The following is a 22,488-nucleotide window of genomic DNA, read 5'->3' on the forward strand; positions in this document are numbered from 1 at the left end:
TCAAAGTTAGTTCTAAAGCAACAGAAAATGAGCCAAAAAAAAGTAAAAATAAATAAAAGAATATGTATTGCACAATTGTTGATAATATGGCATGCTCAGGTAAACAAAAAAAAGATGAAATGTTCAAGTTAAACAGTTGAAAAACAATGTAGAAACAGCAGCTTATTTACAGAATGATATGAGATTATATGCAATATGCATGATAGTACAGCAGCATTTTGGGGTTGCTAAGGTGTGTGCAAGTCTACCTTAGCATACGAGGGACAGTGTAATTAATTCATGATCAGATCAGAACCCGTGCAACCATTAGCATGTCTGTAGACCGTTATTGAGTCTGTTGGGAGCAGCAAAGATTATAAAGTCTGAAAGCAGCTGCCTGCAGAAGCACTCCTTCCTCTCATCTGGGATGCAGTAGTCATTGAAAGAGCTCTCTGCAACAGCTCCATGCATGGGATGGGAGACATTGTCCATTAGTGATGTCTTTTTGTCTCCCACCACCTGCACTATGTCCAGGAGACATCCCAGGACAGAGCTGGTCCTCCTAATGAGCTTGTCCAGCCACTTCCTTTCAGCTACAGATCAGCTACCACACCATGTAAGAAGGCTGATGCCTCCACAGAGTCAAAGAAGGTCTTCAGGGGTGCCCCTTGCACTCCAAAAGACCTCTCCCTCCTCAGCAGGTAGAGTGTGCTCTGACCCTTCCTGTATAGAGCATCAGTGTTGTGACTCCAGTCCAGTTTATTGCTCAGGTGAACACCCAGGTACCTATAAGAGTCCACTATCTCAACATCCGCTCCCTGGATGTTCACCTGTGTCAGTGAGGTGGGTCTGTGTCTGTGAGAGTCCACCATTAGCTCCTTTGTTTTCCCTGAATTTAAAGTGAGGTGGTTCTGTTGGCACCAGTCTACAAAGCTCTCTTGTCTGTCCTCCGAGTCGTCGTCCTCTGTGATGAGACCGACCATGGCAGAGTCATCGGAGAACTTCTGAAAGTGGCAAACCCGGGGAGCTGATGGAGAAGTCTGCAGTGTAGAGAGTGAACAAAAATGGTGGCAGCACAGTTCCCTGTGGTGCTCCCGTGCTGCAGATCAGCCTGTCAGAAACATTCGCATGTCCTCACATTCTGCGGTCGACCAGAGAGGAAATCTAGTATCCACTGGGACAGGTGGGGGTCCACTCCCGACCGCTCCAGCTTGTCTTTCAGGAGTTGTGGTTGGATGGTAATGTTGTTGTTGTGGTTGTTGTTGTTAAATGGAGCTCTGTGAGATGTTCCAAGCTTAGGATCTTGTTTCATAACACAACCCTGCTTCAACTCCTCCACAACTGTCTCCCTGACCTCACCGCTGCGTTCCTATGTCTTCATGATGCCGTTTGTTCACTGATGCTTTTCAACGAGCCACAAAAACTTTTCCCACACAGTTATGCACTAAATTAAACAGTGTGCTAAAGTAAGAGTACGATTACTTCATCATGCTCAATTTTACTCAAAATATGAGTAAAATGATTAGTCATATCATTTGGTCAAAAGGATATTTAGGTATTGAATATCTGTTTGATTATTTGATTTATTTTGTACAAACTGATGTTATCAGACAGATAAAGCTGTAAAATAAGGTGCAAATTCAGGTGTTTTGAGGAACAACATAAAAAAAAATGCAAAAATACACCACTATTAAGGAAACATCCAGACAGAATAAACACACATTTCCAAAACATGTTTCTACAACACAAAGCCTTCTATACACAAAGTAATGTATGCATGTTAGAACAATGTAAAGTACTTCTAGTGACATTACATGCTGTCTACTGTATATGTAGTTGACCTCCAAATGACACAATCTACTCAGCAGATAACATTAGAATGCAGCATGTGTACAAATGAGAGGTCTCACGTTAATATAAACTGTGTAGATCTGCTTCTGGGTCGAGTTTGGGTAAAACATTCTTGTTCTTCATTCAAGTAACTAGAAAGGGGGTTGACAGACATTGCAAGAGTAGCGTTACGTTGAAATAATATTGCTCAAGTAGACCTAAAAACTATAATGCAGTAAAACTAATTCTGGAAGGAACTAAAAAGTAAATATAACTGAGTAAATATAAACTTACTACCCACCTCTGAACATGACAATACGAGGAAATAGTAGATCTGAGTTAGTTGCGTCATTGATCTCATGATTTTATTGCGTTGTCACAGTTATAAAAAGAACCTTTATGACTTTTGCCTTCAGTAACTTCCTTATAAAAGCTCCATATTTGCAGCCTAGCTGACCTACTTCTAATCCAATGACATGCACGCTGGCTCAGATGCTGCAAAAATAATGTAAATATGAAACTGATTAACTGTTTCCTCACAGTTTGTGGGGATTTTATTTTGGTTTGAGAATGTAAACGCTGTGAAAGATTCACACATTATTATTTGTGACTTTAGAAAAGCTGGTTATAATTACAACCTGAGCTCCAGTTCATCTCTCCTAGGGTGCAAATTTGAGTTAATGAGAAAAGTGAAACACTTTTCGCGAAGTCAGTGAGTCAGGTATACAGTAAAGCCCCAGCTGAATTATTACTGTGTACAAGGTTTTTTATTTTTGACATGGGAGCCTTTACCCTTCTCCCACACACACTTAGCAACATTCCTGCAAGCTGTGGGCAAAACCCCTTCTCAGAAACTACTGTTCTGTGATATTTACACATATTTACACACATTTATAAAGACAGAAGTAGAATCAGAGCCACATCATTACGCTCTTGTGCCCAAAGTAGCAGAATTGGATGCATGAAATATTTAGTATGGCACACAACGTTTGTTTGTATTTAAAGCACTGAATGCATTTGGGCAGCCTGCATGCAAACCACATCACAGAGCTCTGCCAGACAGAGGGAAAATCCCAACATACTTTTTTGGTATGTTGCTTAGGTAAATGATGTGAGTTGTAAGGCACGCCCCGGATGCACTTTTCTCCAAGCGCACTGCCTGTGTTCTCAGCAGATTGAATTGTGTGACGTCAAAGGAGAAACTGATCAGTTAAAGGGATAATGTGATTGCACGAACTAGGATCTGAAGGGGGCTGGAGATGGACCAACTCTTTTTATATCAGCCATCTAATTAACATAAACAGCACCGCAGGGAAAACAGTTTGTAAATTCTCATATTCTGTTTCAATCTAGTTTAACAACTAATTTGCTCGGAACCCAAACTTAAAAAAAACACACCCTAAACTTTAAAGTGGCGGGTCAGCTTCCGCTGTCGAGATTATAAAAGGAAAATGTACAAAAATGTGCACTTAAAGGGATAGTTCAGAATTTTTGACGTGACTTTTTGTCATAAACAGTTAATGTCTTACCTGCAATAAATAACTGACTTCACGTAGTATAAATGCAGATTACCTGACAGTATTAATTTCAAAACTGACTTAATTTTATATTAGTATAACCGGAAACCCTTTACATCATTGGGTTCTCAGTATGCACTCTGGCTTTGCCATCAAAATTCCCACAGCCTAATGTAAAGTCAGAATTTATCCCAGAAGAACATGCATAACAGTCAAGGATGTCCCCTTCAAAGGTAACATGTTAGACAAATTTGAAAGCTTTCAAAATGATAAGAGAAACAAGTAAAGAGGAATTAGACTCCTCAGAGTTTCCAAAAGATTAAAGGGGATTCTTTCATTGCTTTTGGGGAAATCAAGAGCAGCGTTTATCTCTCTGCGTGTCATTGGCCAAGGAAGTTAAGAAAGCAGTGAAGTTTAACGACACTTGAAGCAAAAGTCTTTCAATTTCCCCTGTTTCCAGTAAGTGTTACCCATGCACAAGACTTAAAAGGATGCAAGATAACATTGCTTGTATCCATCGGATCCAAGAGAAAAGAAGGGGGGAGCATACACCCTACCACCCCGACAACATGCTTTATGTCAGTTGTGGAAGGTTAGGAAGTTCATGCTGGCATTGTGGAGATTCGGCTCATAACTGGAGATTAATTTCAGCATTTTCATTCCTGGACCTGCTTCAGGTCTCTTAGTTTCAGCTACTGGCTCATTTGCATTGCTTCCATGGTTGTAGCGCACCAGTTTGCAGAAGGTGTTGGTGTCAACATTCTTATCATGCCGCGGAGTTTGAGTCATTCCCAGATACAGCAGGGCATTAAAACGGTCACTAGCAATCAAATGGGGAAACGTGCGTTGTAATGTCAGGGATTTGGGCAAAGTGCCCGAGCACAAGCAGCAAGATTTTTGATGCGGGCTTGGAAACTTGACGGTTTATTTTTAGTTTGTGGACTGAAGCCAGGAAGATGCAGAAGAGCTACTGTAACAGGCGATCTCGCTTTGCAGGGTCACCCTCGTTCAGCAAGGCAAGCAGGGCAGTTGGTTCAAACAGTAAAAGTTAATATTCAATGTTGTACACTTTGAAGCTTCAAAGGTCAGAAAAAACAATGTTTCTTTATCACAAAGGTTTTCTTATAATTACAAACATTTCTTCCAACACATTTATCATCCATTTTGACTAACATTTCTGGACTGTCCGATCCATCTTGATCTGTCGCTGCATTTAAGGAGCATATAGGGATTCCTAAGCCACATGCAGCCTGCATTCCAGTCTGGCGTGCCTCACTCCCAGTTGTCTTTATAGAATATAAAGCAGAGCCTCCAGGGACCACTTCAACCCGCCACCCACACAAATTCATGGCATCTAAACCATCACCACAGCTGTTGGGCTAGCATCTAATGCCCCTTTAGTTTGAGAGAAGTCCCCAAAATCCACAAAAAGACTCCAGTCAAGCCCTGAGTTAAATTTAAAATGAAACCTAGATCTATATTAAGGTTGGACCCAAGCTCAGCTGTCACATATGGGTGTTTTTATTTATGCCTCACCAATGCACATGCTAAAATCCAAGGTAAAGGAAAAGGGAGGCGGGGAAACGTTGCCGTAACTCCTCTCTCTAACATTAGCTATTAACTTTTCTTTGCTCTTACGGTACTTCAAAGCCCGTTAGAGCATAATTCAATAACTGCCTGAAAAGTGTTATTCTGTCTTGTTTTTAAATGCATGGTAGATATATTATGATTATGATGATTTCATATGCATCAGTCAACAACAACAAAAGATAAGAAAACAAAGATGTATTTTTAAACCACATCTCATAAATCAGTTGCTCATTCGTGAATCGATAGATTAACGTTGTATAGGAAATGGGAATTCAAGACGCAAAACATTACTGGAAAAGCAACTAAATTTGTAATCTATTCGAGATTCATCCATTGTCTATACCCACTTATCCTTGCAGAGTTGGGGGGGGGGGGGCTGGTGACTATCTGCAGCAGTCATTAGAAGAGGGGCAGGATACACCTTGGACAGTCCAGTCCATGACAAGGTGACACAAATGACCATGTAATTACACAATCATAGCTAAGGGCAATTTAGAGTTAGCATTTACAGAATAATCAAGTTTTCGGACTATGGGAGGGAGCTGGAGTGCCCAGAGAGAACCTACAGTCAGTCAAAGCACCAATTTCAAACAGCACTCTTTGTTGTGCACTAAAGTAGACCTAAACGTTGCCATTTTTTAGCAGCAGCGAAGTGTTTAAAAAAGAAGTCAGACGAGGAACAGATCTGTAAAAAGCTATTTTAAAGTTGAGACTAGAAAGCAAGACTTCAGGCAGGTTGAACATGACAGGTGTAGAAAATGGATGGATGGATGTTTTACAGTAAATACCTTCTTTCATGTGCCAAGATGTTGCCTCTGCCCCTAACCTGAATTTCCCCACTGTGGGACAAGCAAAGGACAGTTCTTTTCTTCTTTTTTTTCTTTATATAAATAATTAACATTTGCTGATGCTTTTGAAGTTTGTAAAACTGAATGCTGTTCTCACATCTCCTTATAATTCGTAAAAGAGAAATTGTAAGCGACAAAAATTGATAACCGCAGGTCAAAGCTTTGCAGAAAACAGATGGGGAATTGGCCACAAAACTCAGATCGATGCATCGCTAATTAAAATCTTAAATTTCGCTGAGCAGCACGCTCAACTATGCTGCTTGGCAATGGACAAAAATCGAAAGAGGGCAAGCAGTTAATATAGCCTGGATGAAGCCAAATTAAATTTCCAGGGATGAGAGACAAAAACAGCAGCTGAAAGCAATGTAACATCAGGAAAAATAAACATCTTTAGTTTAGATTCTTTGGTTGGATTAGAACCACAAGGCTAATGTGACCAAACAAGGAATAGGGAGAGATCTTTGCATGCAAGTGCTTGGCAACTTGTTTATGCCACAGGACAAGAAGATATGGTATGCTTAAGAGGCTGTTCTGTCCCGAGAAGAGGAAAAACACACCAGTCCACCAAGATGTGGAAATTTTAATCAAAACTCTGGCTTTGGATGAGAGTGGAAGCTCCAGGTCAATCCACCTGATATTGAAAGAATTGAGAGCATGCAAAGTAAAAGGATGGAGTCTCTCCCAGAAGCTCGGTGGGCATCTGCTTGGCCAAGACTTTCAACAGCCTCAGGGGTCAAATGTTAGCGCTGAAAAACAGTACGTTTTCTGCTTTAATCAAATTGAACCAGCACAGAAACTCAAAGGTGAAAATTCAAGCCTTTACAGCTTTTTTTTTACTGTAATGATGACTTCTATTAATACCTCACTGCTACAATAACTCAAATTAGAGCTGACATGTCACGCTGGAGTAAAATGTCAGCTCAGGTGGTGGGTTTCATCTTGTAGTAATTTACTCGTGTCACTTTAACCTGATCTGCTTGCGGGAGGCAGCTGTAGCTTCAGCAGTTATTATTTCCCTAATGAGCAAACTAAGCGTTGTGTGTTCCTCAAGATCCCGAATTTTCTTTGCAAATTAGTATGGTCTACAGCTTCAATAAAGATTGATCTTTTTTTTTCTCTCTTTGGATATTGTGTTTTTCTTTGTTTTTGTTTTTTTTGTTATGTTAACGTTTGAATTATGGGTTTGTTGTTACTGAGCTCCACCTTTGTGTTCTGGGGGTTCCCTAGCACCTGATTTTATATCCTAATTGCAAAATCTGCTTTGCTTTAGTAACGCATGACTCAGTCTGCATGCAAGCTAAGCTCCTATTCCTCCAGAGGTTCACCACTATTAGTTTCTGTGTTCTAGATTTGTTCATTTATTCCTCTTATTTCCAGCCAGCAAGTTTCCATCTGGGTCACCTACTCATCTACGGTGTTATTGTCAACAAGTTATACTATATTTCTGCTTGTTTCAGGGCGTGCATCATCCTTTTTTAAACTTTTACTTTTCAGTTGTGTTCAGACTTGTAGCTCACTATGGTGCCATTCATTTCCAAGTCTAAAAATCAAGAAATGTGTGAAAGAAAAAATAAGAAAGTTGGGCAAGAAAGTCAAGAATGAAGGCAAAAGTTGCTATAGAAGAAGAGAGAATGAAGAGCTGTTGTGTTGAAAATACAGAATTTGCAAAATAGCTAACCAATGCAAAAGTAGGGATGACGTCTCCAGTTGTAATTTTATTTTATAAGTAAAAACCTACATGTGGTAATGTATCCTTGGAGGAGGCTGGCATCAGAGGAACTATTTTTCTAATAAACCCGCTCCCTACAGAGGGATTTAGGATTGCTGCCCTGTCTGGCTGTAAATCCCAACAGTGGTGAATGACCACTAGTGACAAAAACCATACTTCAAGACAATAAAATCAGGTTTATGGTTTCAAATTCTGGTCCAATTCCAACAAGCATTATTGCTTTGATGCCCATGACCATTGGCCTTCCAATTTGTCTACTACTGTGTAGTTAGTGTAATTTTATATTAAAAAGCCATGCGATGATCATACAAGTCTCAAGTTTATACATGAAAAAACTGCCATACAGTAATGTAACTTTCTAAATGTTATTCCAAAGAAATTGTCAGTTTTGTCTCAATAAGATGCCCTTTGGCTCCAGAAAAGGCACTGTGAACAGCTTTTACACATCTGGCACTTGGAAAGGAAGTCAAATATTTGGCTCAGACACAGAGGGAAAACAAGTGCTACTACAACTAATTGTTGGTGAAAGAATCTTGTTACCTGGCTGTTTACTACTTACTCAAGCTATTAGCTGTAGCTGTGGTATAAACTATGTTATTTGCTCATCCCTCAGCTTTACTCTCTCTCTCTCTCTCTCTCTCTCTCTCTCTCTCTCTCTATATATATATATATATATATATATATATATATATATATATATATATATATATATATATATATATATAAATATAAAGTTTGTATATCTGCATATCTGGAGCGTGTAACGAAAGTAATTTCCCTCTGGGATTATTAAACTATCTCTGATTCTGATTTGGGTTGTTCTTTTTCCTAAATCCAAGATGGCAATTGTTTTAACGTCCCAAAACATCCGGGAAAAAAACATTTCCAGCAGAGAAACAGAGTTTTTGGTTAGAGGAAATCCTTGGTCACCCACTCGTCCTGCATAGATGATCGCTGATCAAAGGTGTTTGCTATGTCTTTTTCTGTCTCGACACAATAAGCAACCATACCTCTATTCAGTATATTCCTGCTCATAGTCATTTTTTGATAGGAAAACAAACTTTTCTGTGATTACCATGAGAGTTTCATATAGTGTCTAATTGTGCCTTCCTGAATTTTTTTGGGACATGACTCAAAAAGCTGTTTTTGTTTGCACATCCGTTAATGGCTATTTATGTTTGATGAATGGTTTATACTTTCCAGATTTTTTTTGCTGGCTCTAAAACAGGATACATGCCCAATTAAATAAGTGTGATTCTTTATCAAACTCAAATAAATTCAACCTTGATGAAGGCTGATGATGAACATTGGGATAAGACTGGGAACCATAAATGTGGGTTAAATGCTTTCAATATCACAGTTTCAATAGAATGACAAGGCATAAGAAAGGAGATAATATAAATAAGGAGTAACATAAACAAACTATTGTGGTTTCAAACTCAGATTGAAGCAGCACTTACATTGGTGAAAGCATTTTCTCCAACCTGTAAAGCAACTAAGAAAGTGGACGACGTTTCTGGAACCAGTGGGGGAAAATAATCTTTAGACTATGAAGATCAAGTAGGATATCAAGTTTTAGAAGCCCTATTAATAGAAACAGCAACGCAACATATTGATGAGGCAAACTCAAATGTGGCACGGCATCGTGGAGTGATCTGTTTGTCATAAAACTGAACTACAGGTTTTATTTAAAAGTGTTATTTGTGTACAGTGCTGGTCAATACGAATATTGATTTTGAGATTTAACGACACACTTAAAAGATATTTTCCTCCCTAGTGTGGACTCATAATAAAATGTACAACCCAACTGAATTTTAAATGTAAATGGTAGGCCCACAAGTATGAAATTAATGCAATTTTTCTAATGCACACACAGTTTTAACATTACACATGCTGGCAGATTTCTACATACATCTGAACCTAATTTGGTTAATTGTCCTGCGCAGACATCAGACCCCTTTTTGAAGCCACACACTATGTTCTGACGTGAACTTGGCATGTTTTTTAACCACTCTTCATTAGAATTGGTAGTTATTCCAAATGTGTTCTTTTTTCTGGCACAGACCCAGTTTTGTATGTATTTTTATACTGTGTAACAACTCTGAAAACAAAAACAAATAAAATAATATAGCGTGAGGGGTGCCACAAGCGAGTAGTAAATAGATTTCCCTAACAGTCATTCTATTGAGTGGGTTAAAAAAAAGTAAATTTCTTCCGTTGTTGTTAAAGTTTGCCTGTTTTCGGTTTCAGACAATACGTCATTTTTTCCATTAAATAAATTTCCTCCATTATGTCCCTCCATTGACTCGGTTTTGGAATGTCATTGCTCAGCCAGTTCCTTGCGATTACTTTTTTTGCAGGCCATTATCATCACCTTAAACAGGTCTCTATCCTTCGTTTTGATAACCTTTTAAGGAAGCAATCCGACATATAAAATCTGTGAATGGTTCGGGAATCTTGTAGCCCAGAATTTGCTCAAATGTCTCGACAATCTTGTAGCCCAGAATTTGCTCAAATGTCTCGACAATTTTGTCCCAAAAGAGACAAATTTCTGCACACGAATCTCAGCAAATTCTTCCAACCGAATTCTCTCCAACTTCTGGAGCAGCTAGTGGTTGCGTGCTGTGACAAACAAATTGAGTGCCATTCATCCTTTGACAATTCGGTATCTAGTTCTTATTAACACTTTTGTTTAATGTGCATTGAGTTATTACCATTGCATTTCTGTAAGCATTTGAACAGTTTAGATACCAATTATTAGTGGGTAGCTTTAGATATGCACCAATGAGCATTTTTATTAAATTATTATTCTCCTATGAGAGACATTTTTAATCTCTATATTGTAAAAATGCCTCAATTGCAAATATCTGAAGGAGTCGGAGTTGTCTAAATTAAGTTCTTCGACAGACCCAGTTTTTAAGCATCATCAACACATTTTCAAGAGGGTTGAGGTCAGGGCTTTGAAGAGGTGCTTCAGGAAAATTAACATTAGCTTCCTTTATTAATTTAAAAAACAGGTTTTTAATGTGTTTGGCATCAGTCCACTGCTAAACAACCCAATTTTGTCTTAGTTTCTACCATGTGATCTACATTTTCACCCTCAATTTCAAGGAAAAATGTTCAAGAACAACCCAGGTGCCACCAGGGTTTAAGCTTATAACCCAATCCTGCTTCCATTTCACGTTCATGCACTTCTTTATGTAGGCCTGTTAACTAAAATCTCAATAAAATACACTAAAGACTGTGGTTGCAGCCAGACAGAATGTGAAAAGGTTGAAGGAGTATGACGTTTTTTTTTTTATACACTATATAGGGCAGGTGGTACTGATGGCGATCCAAATATTTTAGAATTAGACTTTAAAAACTCAACAATTCCAGAGTAACACAGAACCTTAAAGATATCAGGAACAACACAAACACTGCCTGCTGGGTAAAGGTCCTAGATGGACTCATTTAGGCCTGTTTCAGGCAGTTTTGGACAACAACATAGAGATGAAATATTGAACAAGAAAGCATAGAGGTATGGCTATGAATATTATGCAGAAACTAAATATACACATTTTATTGTAGCTGCTATTACTGTGTTGCAAGCTAAGCAGATTTATCATCGCAGAGTGCAAAAAACAAAGACAGAAAGTCTACAAGGATCTCACATACCACAAACAAATGACTAAGTTTAATGAATTCAACTTATTTTGGCCTCTACAGGTCAGAAATCTCACATCAGAAAAGCCATTTTTTGTTTTTCTATTACTTAACCAATAGTATCTTTGTCTCGAAGGCTTGGAATGATAATTGAACACTTGGTTAACCACCACCACTCATCTTCAAACCACATCCAATCAAAGTTTTATAAGTGTCAATCTCTATTGTTTTGTACTGGTACTATTGTCTGCTGTTTTTCTCACAGTGTGAAATTTTTGCACTGCTGCCAGCTGGATCAATATTAAATTAATTGGTGACCGGAGAATGTCTCATAGGAAAAATGTGAACAATTAGGGCAATAACTGGCAGAGACCTATCATCCTTTTCTGAAAGATTGTGAGCAACAATATTGGGAAAGCTGACGTCACCATTTAGTTCAATCAGTCAGTCACGATTGACTCATTTCCTCTAAACTAAACAAAAATGCTTCTGAGAGGGTAGACGAGAGCAATATGGAAGCAATTTTCTCCTTTTGGTTTCAAGTCTGAGTGATCAAATGAAGTAACATGAAACATGAAGTGCTGTGTTCTCTGTGTTGTAATGTGCTGAAAGACAGGCAGGGACGGTTTACAGCATGAGCCGCGCTGCGCAACAAACTCCCTACATGTTTTTTTTTTTTTCCTCTTTTCTTTCTTTTGTCTTTGATTTCTTAATGCGGCCCATATTTTCATTTATTTTGGGTCTGATCCCCATTTAGGAATGAACTTTGACAGATTGTGACCCAGATCAAACAGGAATATGCTCTGATATTTTCTAGTGGGGTGTTTAAACCCCTCGTTCATGTCACTTTGAATCGAAAACACTTGAATTAAATTATGTGTTTTCAAAGCGGGCATAACATGAGTGCACATACTTTTTCACGATGCTTCAACACAGCACGTAACCATCTAATGCATAACCGATTTGAAACCGCATGTTGTGCAGAAAGGGCATTAGAGAGCCTGAAAACTACTGATTATGAACAGCTTCAAAGTTTGAAAGAAGGTCTGTTTTCAGAGAAAAAAAAATAGATAGTAGATAAATTAGGGGTGTCTTAAAAGTTTTATACTACACCACATGCTTTGCATCACATGGTCTTGAGAAGATCCTGGGTTGCTATGGAGTTCTGGGACTTATTTTTAACTGAGGCCAACATGAGTTACGAGTGCCACTGTTCTGCGAAACCTCCAAATGTCTCCAAACTGTATGGTTGGAATTTAAAGACTAGAGGCTCTTATGTGACCGGAGCTGCGCATGTGTCGACGACAGCTGCCGGCGAGGCCCCTGCAGACCTATAGGGACGACACCCACCACTGACAGCATCAAGCTCCACCTCCTATACCTCACAAGAACAACCAAGCACTCATTTGGAAACACAAAAAAAGCCTGAATGACAAAAGTTGATTCAGAGTATATGCAATGATAATATAAGGTTGCTCACAGTAGGCTTTGGTGTTGAATACATTAAACGTTGCAAGGCAAACGTCACTGCTAAACTATGCCACCTTACAATCAAAAGCTCAAGTGACACACAGGTTTTGCAATGCTATGAGGTAAACCAGTGGTATATTTAGTGCCTCTAAATTCAATAGTTTTTGGCAAACTTCCAAGCCTAATCCAGCTTGGTTTCAGTTCAAACAGAGTCCGCATTATTGACTTACAGTTAGACTGATTCATTTTCGATCTGGGCCTGATAAGCGTCCAGCAAACATTCACCAGGCTGTCTTTTGAGACATCCATTTAGGTAATTGAACTTCACAAACTGCTCAAGCAAAGCTTAGACAAGCACAAAAATGTTAATAAGCAAATATCGCTGCACCACCAACTCTCTGCTTTGAGTTATTGCTTGCTCTACCGCCGAGTGCTTTGCGGCCATGTAAGCTGCAGAGGGTGGGAGCCACCCTCCTGTCTTGCTGAACATGACAGTTTCTTTTCGGCTCGCCGAGACGAGGTGATGTAACTGCTTGACAAACTGCGACTCCCAGGAGCCATGCGTCTCCCCTGAGACAAGGATGACTTCATGCGGATGAAATGGAATTCGCTTCAGCGTCACTACAACACCCTGAAAATATTCAGGATGAAAGATGTCCTCCTTCTGCAGCTCATCAAGGTCTACAGTGCCTTGCAAAAGTTTGCATGTCCCTTGAATGTTTCCATATTTTCTTGCTTTGCAAGAAGTAAAATGAATTACTTCTCAATTAATTTTAGCAGGACTTTACAGTGTGGATCAACACAATGGATGACATAACTGTGAGATGGGAGGAAAATGAATCACGGTTTTCATCTTCTTTTTTTTTTACAAATTAAAATTTTAGTGTGCATAATTAAATACTTTGTAAAACCTTCTTTTGTGGTTTGCTAGTCATTTGGGGAGTATGACTCTACCAGCTTTGTAAATCTATGTACTGCCATTTTTACCCATTCTCCTTTGCAAAATAGCTGAAGCTCAGTCAGATAGGATGGAGAGCACCTGTGAATATTGATTTTCAAGTCTTGACACGGGCATCCTGTTGGATTTAGGTCTGGACTTTGACTAGGCCAGTCTCACACATAAATATACTTCAGTCTAAACCATTTCACTGTTGGTCTGGTTGCAAGTTTAGTCTGTTTTGAAGCCTGTGGAATGTTTTCACCTTTCAAAATAATAATAATCTTTATTTGTCATTGCCACATACATTCAATCGAAATGTGTCCCCTGCATTTAACCCATTTCTTTTTTAGGGAGCAGTACCCAGGAGCATTCTGGGGCTGAGACTCTTGCTTGGGACACCAGCGCGACAGACTGTAATATTCAAACTGGAGAATTTGCACCCTTTCCAGGATCCAAGCGACCTGCTATAACCACAAGGCTACCATTACCCACAGTTTGCCCTATATTTACCTCTATCCTTCACATCAAATCTGACCAGCTTCATTGTCCCTACTGAGGAAAGGCATCTACAAAGCAGGAGGCTTCCACCACCACGTTTCACCATTGGTTTGTTGTTATTGTGGTGGTGCATTTGCTGGTGATCAGATTTGTTCAGTGCAGAAGCTATGCAGCCATGGATCTCTGCAGCTCCTCCAGAGTTACCTTAGCATGATGGCTGCTTTCATAATTAATGCTCTCCTTGTCCAGCCAGTCAGTTTAGATGGATGGACTTGTTTTTGTTGGTTTGCAGTTGTGCCACATCCTTCTGAATATTGGATTAAACACTGCTACCTGAGACAGTCAAAGCTTGGGAGGTTGTTCTATAAGCTAACCATATTTTAAACTTCTCCAAAACCGTATACCTGACATGTCTGCTAATGTGTAGCACTCTACGTTTCGCACATTATCAATCTGGGTCTGCTCCTATCAAATCCGTTTGAGAAAAGGAGAGGCATTCAGCAGAACTTTCCAAGCTGATTGGTTGAAGCAAAACCAAGTGCCCACCTACCATTATTGGTTTTAGCCAATCATGGTATCAAATAAAAATGTAAGCAGCAGGCGCCATGAGAAACCACAACAGGTTAAGCTAGTCAGGGCCTGCTTGGTTGGATAGTTGCACAAATGACAATCGTGGATTCTGACAAAACAGATGTGATAGCAGGAGCTACGCATGCAAGATGGGGCAAGATGGATTCCCGTGTCTTTACAAGAATTCAGCTTGCAGGTAAGGTTAATTCGCTAACACTCTCCAACAAACCTCTGAGTCCCTCCCTGATCAGCTTTTTTATACTGACATTAAATTACACACAGTTGGGCTCTCTTTACTGATTCGATAACTCCTAAATGCGGTACGCTGTACTGGATTTTATTTTTGGGATATCTGCTTAAAGGGACCAGAAGGAAATTGTAAAACACACCTAAAGATTTTTTTTATCTGTAATTTTCCTTCTGTTTCAAAATTAAGCCCTCCTTTGTAGTTGTCTATTACCTAAAATCCCAATAAACTATGTTTAAGTTTGTGTTTGTGATGTGACAAACAGGCACTTGTCTAAGCCTCAGCGGTGCCGCTTGTCGTTCAGTCTGCTGCATGGCACTGCAGAGGTGTCGGTGGCTGTGTGGGGGAGTAGAGGTGCAAAGGTCACAAGCATGTACAAGTGCATATCATTCCCAAAGATGATGTAGCATATGCTCAACAAACTGCCAAGTTATGGGCTTCTCTTCCCACGTGTGAATCAGAAAATTCTTTGCGCTAAATGGACTTATTCATGCAGTCTCACGCAAGTCGTTCAGAAATGTTTCATTCATGACTTTTCTGTATGGGTTCTCCTAATACCGATGCAGAAGAGACATTAATAAAACTAGCAACCAGTTGTATTCTTATGGAGATTATTGCAAATTAATTCAAAACGCTGGGATCTATATTACTTGAATGAATAATTAATAAGCAGATTTAATCACTGGTTTGTGAGTAACCGCTCATTCATTTGGCGGTGAAACTTATCAGCCACAGCTCGGGTTACGTTTTTTCCTCGTAAATGCCCTTTATTGGCTTCATAAAACTGATGTCACCCTGTACTTTAGAATGGCTGATTAATACGGTGTTGTTTTAATTTGTTTACTGTAAAAAAAACAGGGAAAATCATTTAGTCCCATTATAATAAAAAACAAGAAGATAACCTACCTGCGAGGGTTGTGTCTCCAGCGTTGAGTTATCCTTTGAAAAAAAATGACCACTTATATCCTTTTTTTGTGTGTTTCACTTATAGATTCTCCTACAGCTTGGTGCCAAGATCCATCTGAAGCTCTGCTACTCCGTTCTCTCTCTGTTGTTCTTCAGGTCATGAAGGGAATGGCAGAGAGCAATAACAGAGCACTGTAACTTCCCTCTCACCCTCCCCTCCCTCTGTCACTCCCACAGCCTTCCCAGTTCTGCCTCACACTAGAGGCGAACATCTTTTTTTTTTCATTCCACTGACCCCCCCCCCTCCTCCCCTCCTCCCCTTAAGAAGCCAGCTGATGGGTGTGTGAAAGTAAAATAAGACAGAGGAGGAGGGGTATCAGGGAGGGACATTACGCTCAGCTGTTGAGAAGAGCCGTTGCTCGGTGAGAAGAGGCAGAGGTGTGCTGTGATGTGATGTGATGTCGTTTGTCACGGGGCCAAATCGTTCTACTCCAACGTCCCTCTCTTGTCGCTGTGATAAGACTTAGAGTAGCCAACTCTATATTTAACTCAACCTTTTTGGGTGCTGTTAGCAGCTGATGATAGCCCAATGCTGGATGTTTTGGCCAGCTAACTCTCCCCGCTGACCCTTGGTGACAGCTGAACCAAGCGACGCTGTTCTGTCATCCTGGGATATTCCAATGACAGCAGCCGCCACCCGAGCTCTTACAGTGGCCTAAGGAAATGCCAGCTGCTGACTTGGGAGGGCTGAGTGTTGTAAAACTCCGCAAGGCTTTGGCAGCTTTTTTGGTGCGGCCTGCTGAAAACAATCTAATTTTGGCCAGCTGTGGCTGGGGTACAGTAATTGTGCTCTGCATCAACGGGAACAGTTAAGTTTGTTTGCTCCCTGACCGGTCTGGCATAAACACACCAAAACTTGCTTCACCTACCTCTTTATTTGTGGTTTGACCTTTGAAGCTCCGCAACGTATTCAGCAGATCTTGTAATCATTTTCTAAAGCCAGGTAATCCTAGGTAAATTGACTTTTGAAGGAAACCATATGGTAACTGTTGCAGTTATAAGGCACAGATAAAGACCGGGGCTGTCTTCGTCCAAAACACTTTATTTTGGAAGCACAACACTCAGAACCGGCTCCTCTCACACAGTGCGCCTGTGGTGGATGTGAACTGAAGTCACGTTCAAGGAACACATGTTAAAAACAAATTTCCAAGGTACTCCTTTGGTGTTCAATGCCATCTTGTAAATGTTTGTACTATGAACCATTTAAATAAAAACACACACACCCCAAAAAATGTGGTGTACCTGTGAAAGGTTAAACACAAAAAAAAGAAAAACAGTGTGAATCTAAAAATGTCTATTTCTCACAAACTGTTCAAGTTAGAGCATATCCGCATGTGTGTTGGTTTCCAACATCCAACAACATGTAGAAACAAAATCCCCTTACACAAAGGCTTGAAAAAGGCTAAAATGAGAACCAAGTTTGGTGCAGTAATTTGAAAGGTTATTTGGAAAAAAGATTTGGAATTCCTTAAAAATAATTACTTTATTATAGAGAATTGAACTGCATTAAACTGTCAGGTGTCGATTTGGATTTGGCCATTATGACGTGTGAGTATTATTTGCTCAAATCATTTCATTGCATCTCTGGCTGTATATAAAGGGTCGCTGTCCTGCTGCAATGTAAAACTCCCATTTACAGGTTTTCTTTAATGATCACCCTTGTATCTAGCTCCATCCTTCTTCCCATAAACTATCCTGGTTCACTGTGACTGACAAACATCCAAAAAGGATCCATAGTGATATGCAGTATTGGTTTTTCATCACACAAAGAATTTTGCATGTAGACCAAAGAATTCAATTTTAGCATATCAGTATCTTCTTCCGCATGCTTGCTGTGTCACACACATAGCTTGTGAGTAACGTGGCTAACTTAAAACAAGATTGTTCTTGAGTATGTCAACAATGGCTTCATTCTTGTTTTGCTGGCACAAAAGCCAAATTTGTGTACTGTCAACAGATTCTTCCACTTGTATTTGAGCTGGGGATCTCTGTAGCTCCTGCAGAGTTACCAATGTCTTCTTGGTTGTTTCTCTGATTTCATGCTCTGATTTCATGCTCCATTTGCCTAGTCTGTTTTGATAGGTAGAGGGTCATATCTTTGTAAACCTACAAAGTTGTTTGTAGGTTGAGCTGCTCATCAACAGCTCAACTGTGGAGGTGGTCAGCAGCGCCAAGTTCCTGGGGGTGCACATCACGGACAACCTCACCTGGTCTGTGAACACCACGTCACTGGTCAAGAGGGCACAGAAGCGAATGTACTTCCTGCGGAGGATGAGGAGAGCCCACCAGCCACCGCCCATCCTCACGACCTTTTACAGAAGCATCATAGAGAGCATTCTGACCAGCTGTCTTTGTGTGTGGTGTGGAGGCTGCAATGCCTCCTAACTGGAAGAATGTGAGGAGAGTGGTGAGGACAGCAGGTGCTCCTCTTCCCTCCATTAAGGACATTTCATCCCAGCGATGCATTTCTCGAGCCCTCAACATCATTAGAGACCCCTCACACCCCCACCGTGGACTGTTCTCACTGCTGCCCTCTGGGAAGAGGTTCCGCAGCATCCGCTGCAGGTTCACCAGGTTCTGCAACAGCTTTTTCCCCGTTGCCATCAGACTGTTGAACTATAAACTGGACCCTGCACCGCATCTGTACATCTGCGGCATTACCAATGCTGCCGAACTCTTAGTTTCCCTTTACACGACGGAAATGCATTTTTTGCACAAATGCCTTTTTGCACATTAAAAAATGGTTGGTAAATTCTCCTGCACAATGTGACGGCTCACTGTTTTCTCCTGCACTGTTATATGCTAACATTATGTTTACCGCTGCACTTTATATTGCAATGTTGCCTTATTCCACCTGGAATCTGACTATACTCCTATATGCTGTATGCAACGAAATTTCGTTCTGTATGCACCCTGTACATACAAAATTACAAATAAAGTTGTCTAAGTCTAAGATTGCATCAAGTCTTGACAAGCAGCATTCACTCCTACTGAAAGAGTGTAGAGCCACAGTGGACAGTTGTCTGCATTATCGATGGCTTTGCAGCAATCCTTTATACTGGGCATGTATGAAGCGACAATAGAAAGAAAAACTCCCTTTTAACAGGGAGGAAAACCTCCAGCAGAACCAGGCTCAGTATGAACGGTCATCTGCCTCGACTGACTGGGGATTAGAGAAGACAGAGCAGAGACACAAAAAAAACACAGACGCACATGTTGATCCAGGAATCTTCTCTATGTTACATGGTAATGGCAGTGACCTGCCCTCTTGGATGGTGTCACAGTTAACAGAACGCCAGACCAGATGTACAAGAGAAAAAAACAGAGAGAACATAAGATTAAAAGTTGAAATAACAACAAACAATGCAAATTGGAGAACACTAGGAGAACTCAGCAGAGTGAGAGAAATAGATCTTGATGTCCTCCAGCAGCCTAAGCCCATAGCAGCATAACTACTCTAGTGCGAGCCACCTGAATTGACAAAGATTCAGAAAGAACTGAGCGAAAGTCCGGTTGCCTCCAATTTAAACCTGTTTGCTGTTGTGATGACCCGGATAACCGAGAATTTGCACAAGCAAACTACAGAAATAGCTCAGGATAACCTAAACTGCCCTAACTATAAGCTTTATCGAAAAAGTATGTTTTAAGCGTAGTCTTAAAAGTAGACAAGATGTCTGCTCCTGGGACCAATATGTAGTATCTGTTATTTCTTAAGGATTATTTTGTGTGGATGTCAAAACAGACAGTTACTCTCTGCTTTTTAAGTCTTGCATTACCATACATCAGCATTATAATTTGCAGTTTGAGGATTTTTGTGGTGCCAGGATAACATTATGCAAGAAGTCAAGGGAGTGCACCACAAGCTGCGTTTTCCCTTCAGTTAAAGGTTTGTATGGTGACCAAAGGGAAACACCGCATGCTGGGAATGAAATGTTTATTTCTAAGTGGAAACTAAAGCAAACAAAGTTATGTCAGATGAGCATGGACACATACACTCCCTGTTGTTGGTCTCTTCTGTGTTGGATATGTGCCCCAAGAGTAGTTTCGTTGTAGCAGAATCATTAGATCACCTAGGTGTGGTGCTGATGTAATGTTTTGTTTGCTGCTACAAAACATAGAAACAATAGATAAGACAATGATGAGTCTGTTTTAAAAATCTTAGTTATTTCCTTTGTGGGTGCATCTTGGCGAGATTTCTACAGCCCTTATGTGTGACACCAAGAATAAAGTAGAGCAAAGAAGAAAAAAACACACAAAAAAAATAAAGACTCTTTGTTGGAAATGCGCTTTCCTGACAATGAATGATGTCATTCTGATACACGTGGTATTGAAGAGGAAGACCTACCCAAAAATTAGGTCATGACAAGGGTATTTTGATAAAAAGTCACAATTCCCACACCCTGAAACGATGTCATGTGGTGGGACTTTAGTCATTCTGCATACAATGCCAACAGGATGGCGGTTCAGTCTGGTTCCATGGATGCTGCAGTTATTTTGCAACGTTTCAGAAATGCAGGCTGGTTAAAGTAGCTCCCTCAATTGTATGATCCAATCACAATGACTCACATTTGATTAACATGAGCGTGGTGGGGGAAAAAATACTGCAACTTGGTGATGAAACAGCTTGAAAGCTTCAGTACAAGTTTTAAGTTGTTATGAGATAATACATTAGGAAGCAAATGAAAATGTGACCCTCTATGATCTTTGATAAGGGGCTCCTTTAAAAAAAAACATGCAATTTTTCCCAATGCTGATGTAGTGACAGAGATCCAATCCAACACTTGCAACTCTTGCGAAACACCCCAACAACTCAACATTCGATCTTACCCATAGTTCTCGGACACCACCTCTCATGGTTCATTTTCAGTTTGGCCGTGCTGACAGACTCTAACGAGCTGTCCAAGGAGAGGGAGATTAGATTAAATGGAGACTACAGGGAACATGTTGTTCCTGGCTCACTTTCATGAACAGATTAATAAGACTGTCACAAAATGGCTGAAAGCCAATGAAAATCTAAATCATTCAATCTTACCAAGTTTGTTACACTTGCACTTCAAAGGCTTTTTTAAAAATCGGGAACAAAAGAAAATTAAGTTTAATGACATGATCAAATGGGACGGGTTTCTTCAATACAACTGTGTCATAATAATAAACAAGTACGGAAGTATCAAAAGTTTGTCTATAAAAACAGTTTAAATCTCTCATTTAATCCCAAACAGAATGCCGCTTGACATTCCTTATTTAAAGTTCTCAAAAATGTAAGTTCAACACATAAATGTATGCATGCGCAACAATGTTTGGTGTATTGACAAACTGTCTATGATGTATGTAAAGCATGTGTGTTGCTTTTGATGTGCCCCTGGTTTGAATAGTGTGTGTGTACTGGGATGAGGGATTCACAGTGTTCCACTGTGTCAGGATGCATTGTGTTAGTTTGGCCGAGGCGTCACCACCTTCTTGTACTTTTTCTTCCATATTTAAATACAAACTGACAGAGGATTAAAATTCAACACTCTGAGTGACCCAAAGTGATCAAATACATACTAACCAAATGTATCAGAAAGTTGTCAATCTGTCAATTTTACTTTCTGTTTCAAGCATCAGGTATCCTGAGGTGAGTGAATATTTTGTCAGTAGTCAGAACTTTTGCACACTGTTGTAAATTTGTTATTGGGTCACTGCTGGAAAAAATGTGAGTTGCACTTCTTCACATGCTGTTACATGTGCTTCAAACATGGCATGTGGGAATCATGGTGTGGGGTTTTTTTACAGGGTTACATGAGTGGAAAGGCAGTCCTGGAGTGTTATTTACCTAAAGTAGTGGTTTGTCCCACACCACTGAAATGCAATACAGAGACACAACAGTAAAAAGCGAGTATTACCAAGTTTTAGCTTGGGATAAAAATTAAACATCCACCCAGTCAGGGATGTGCACAGATAGACCCTAGGTGGGACTGGAGCACCTGCCCCTTTTCTTCTGTACAAAAAAGTGTCCTCTTAAAACAAATCTTTCTTCTTTATTTTATCTTTCACAGTGTATCGCATGTGGCGAGGTAACATTTCTGGATTTAAAAGGTTATTTTATCAGTACACCACATTTTCTGTAAATTTGCCCCGATAAGAACATGTAGGCTACATTGTATTTTCTATTTATGTGTGCGTAAAAATATGACATGGACAGTGAATTTTAATATGTAAATAACTGACACCTTGTCATCAGGTCAGGGCCTGTAGTTAGTCTCATTAATCTTATCGTTCCAAGACTTTTTTCTGTCATGTACCACACTGGCCTCATGCAGATGTGTATGATACTACTTATGACCATAATCTCTGTTGTCGGTTTAATTTTGACTACAAATATTCTATAACTCTTTTTCTGAGTATAGATAAAAGCTGAATAGTCAGTAGTTACTGAAAATAATTCATGTGACCCATACCTGGTAAATTTGTCAGGGTAACCTGCTTTGTTACAAGGTTATATACTGCAGATGATATTTTGTGATAAAAGTACAGAATGAAAATAAATACCTTGTGCTCACTGTGCTAAAAAGAAATACAAACAAGGGTAATGTAAGTTTTGAATTCGACCCAGAAATTTAGCTCAAAGGCTGGTTGTGAGTCACTAATCTAACCTTTAATCAACTTATAATAATTATGTT

The 22,488-nt window shown here is 39.8% G+C and overlaps 1 protein-coding gene across 1 annotated transcript in view; it reads right to left on the reverse strand.

Annotated features, from left to right (window-relative positions):
* Nucleotides 1–16,016, reverse strand: part of LOC105925952 (filamin-A-interacting protein 1) — a 29,196-nt gene extending 13,180 nt beyond the window's left edge. The window contains exon 1 of the mRNA XM_012862077.3: nucleotides 15,770–16,016. The gene's annotated coding sequence lies outside the window, so the exon portion shown is untranslated. The remainder of the gene's footprint in view (nucleotides 1–15,769) is intronic.
* Nucleotides 16,017–22,488: the final 6,472 nt, after the last annotated feature.

Source organism: Fundulus heteroclitus, chromosome 19, assembly GCF_011125445.2.
Source record: "Fundulus heteroclitus isolate FHET01 chromosome 19, MU-UCD_Fhet_4.1, whole genome shotgun sequence".
In the NCBI taxonomy this organism is placed as follows: Eukaryota; Metazoa; Chordata; class Actinopteri; order Cyprinodontiformes; family Fundulidae; genus Fundulus; species Fundulus heteroclitus.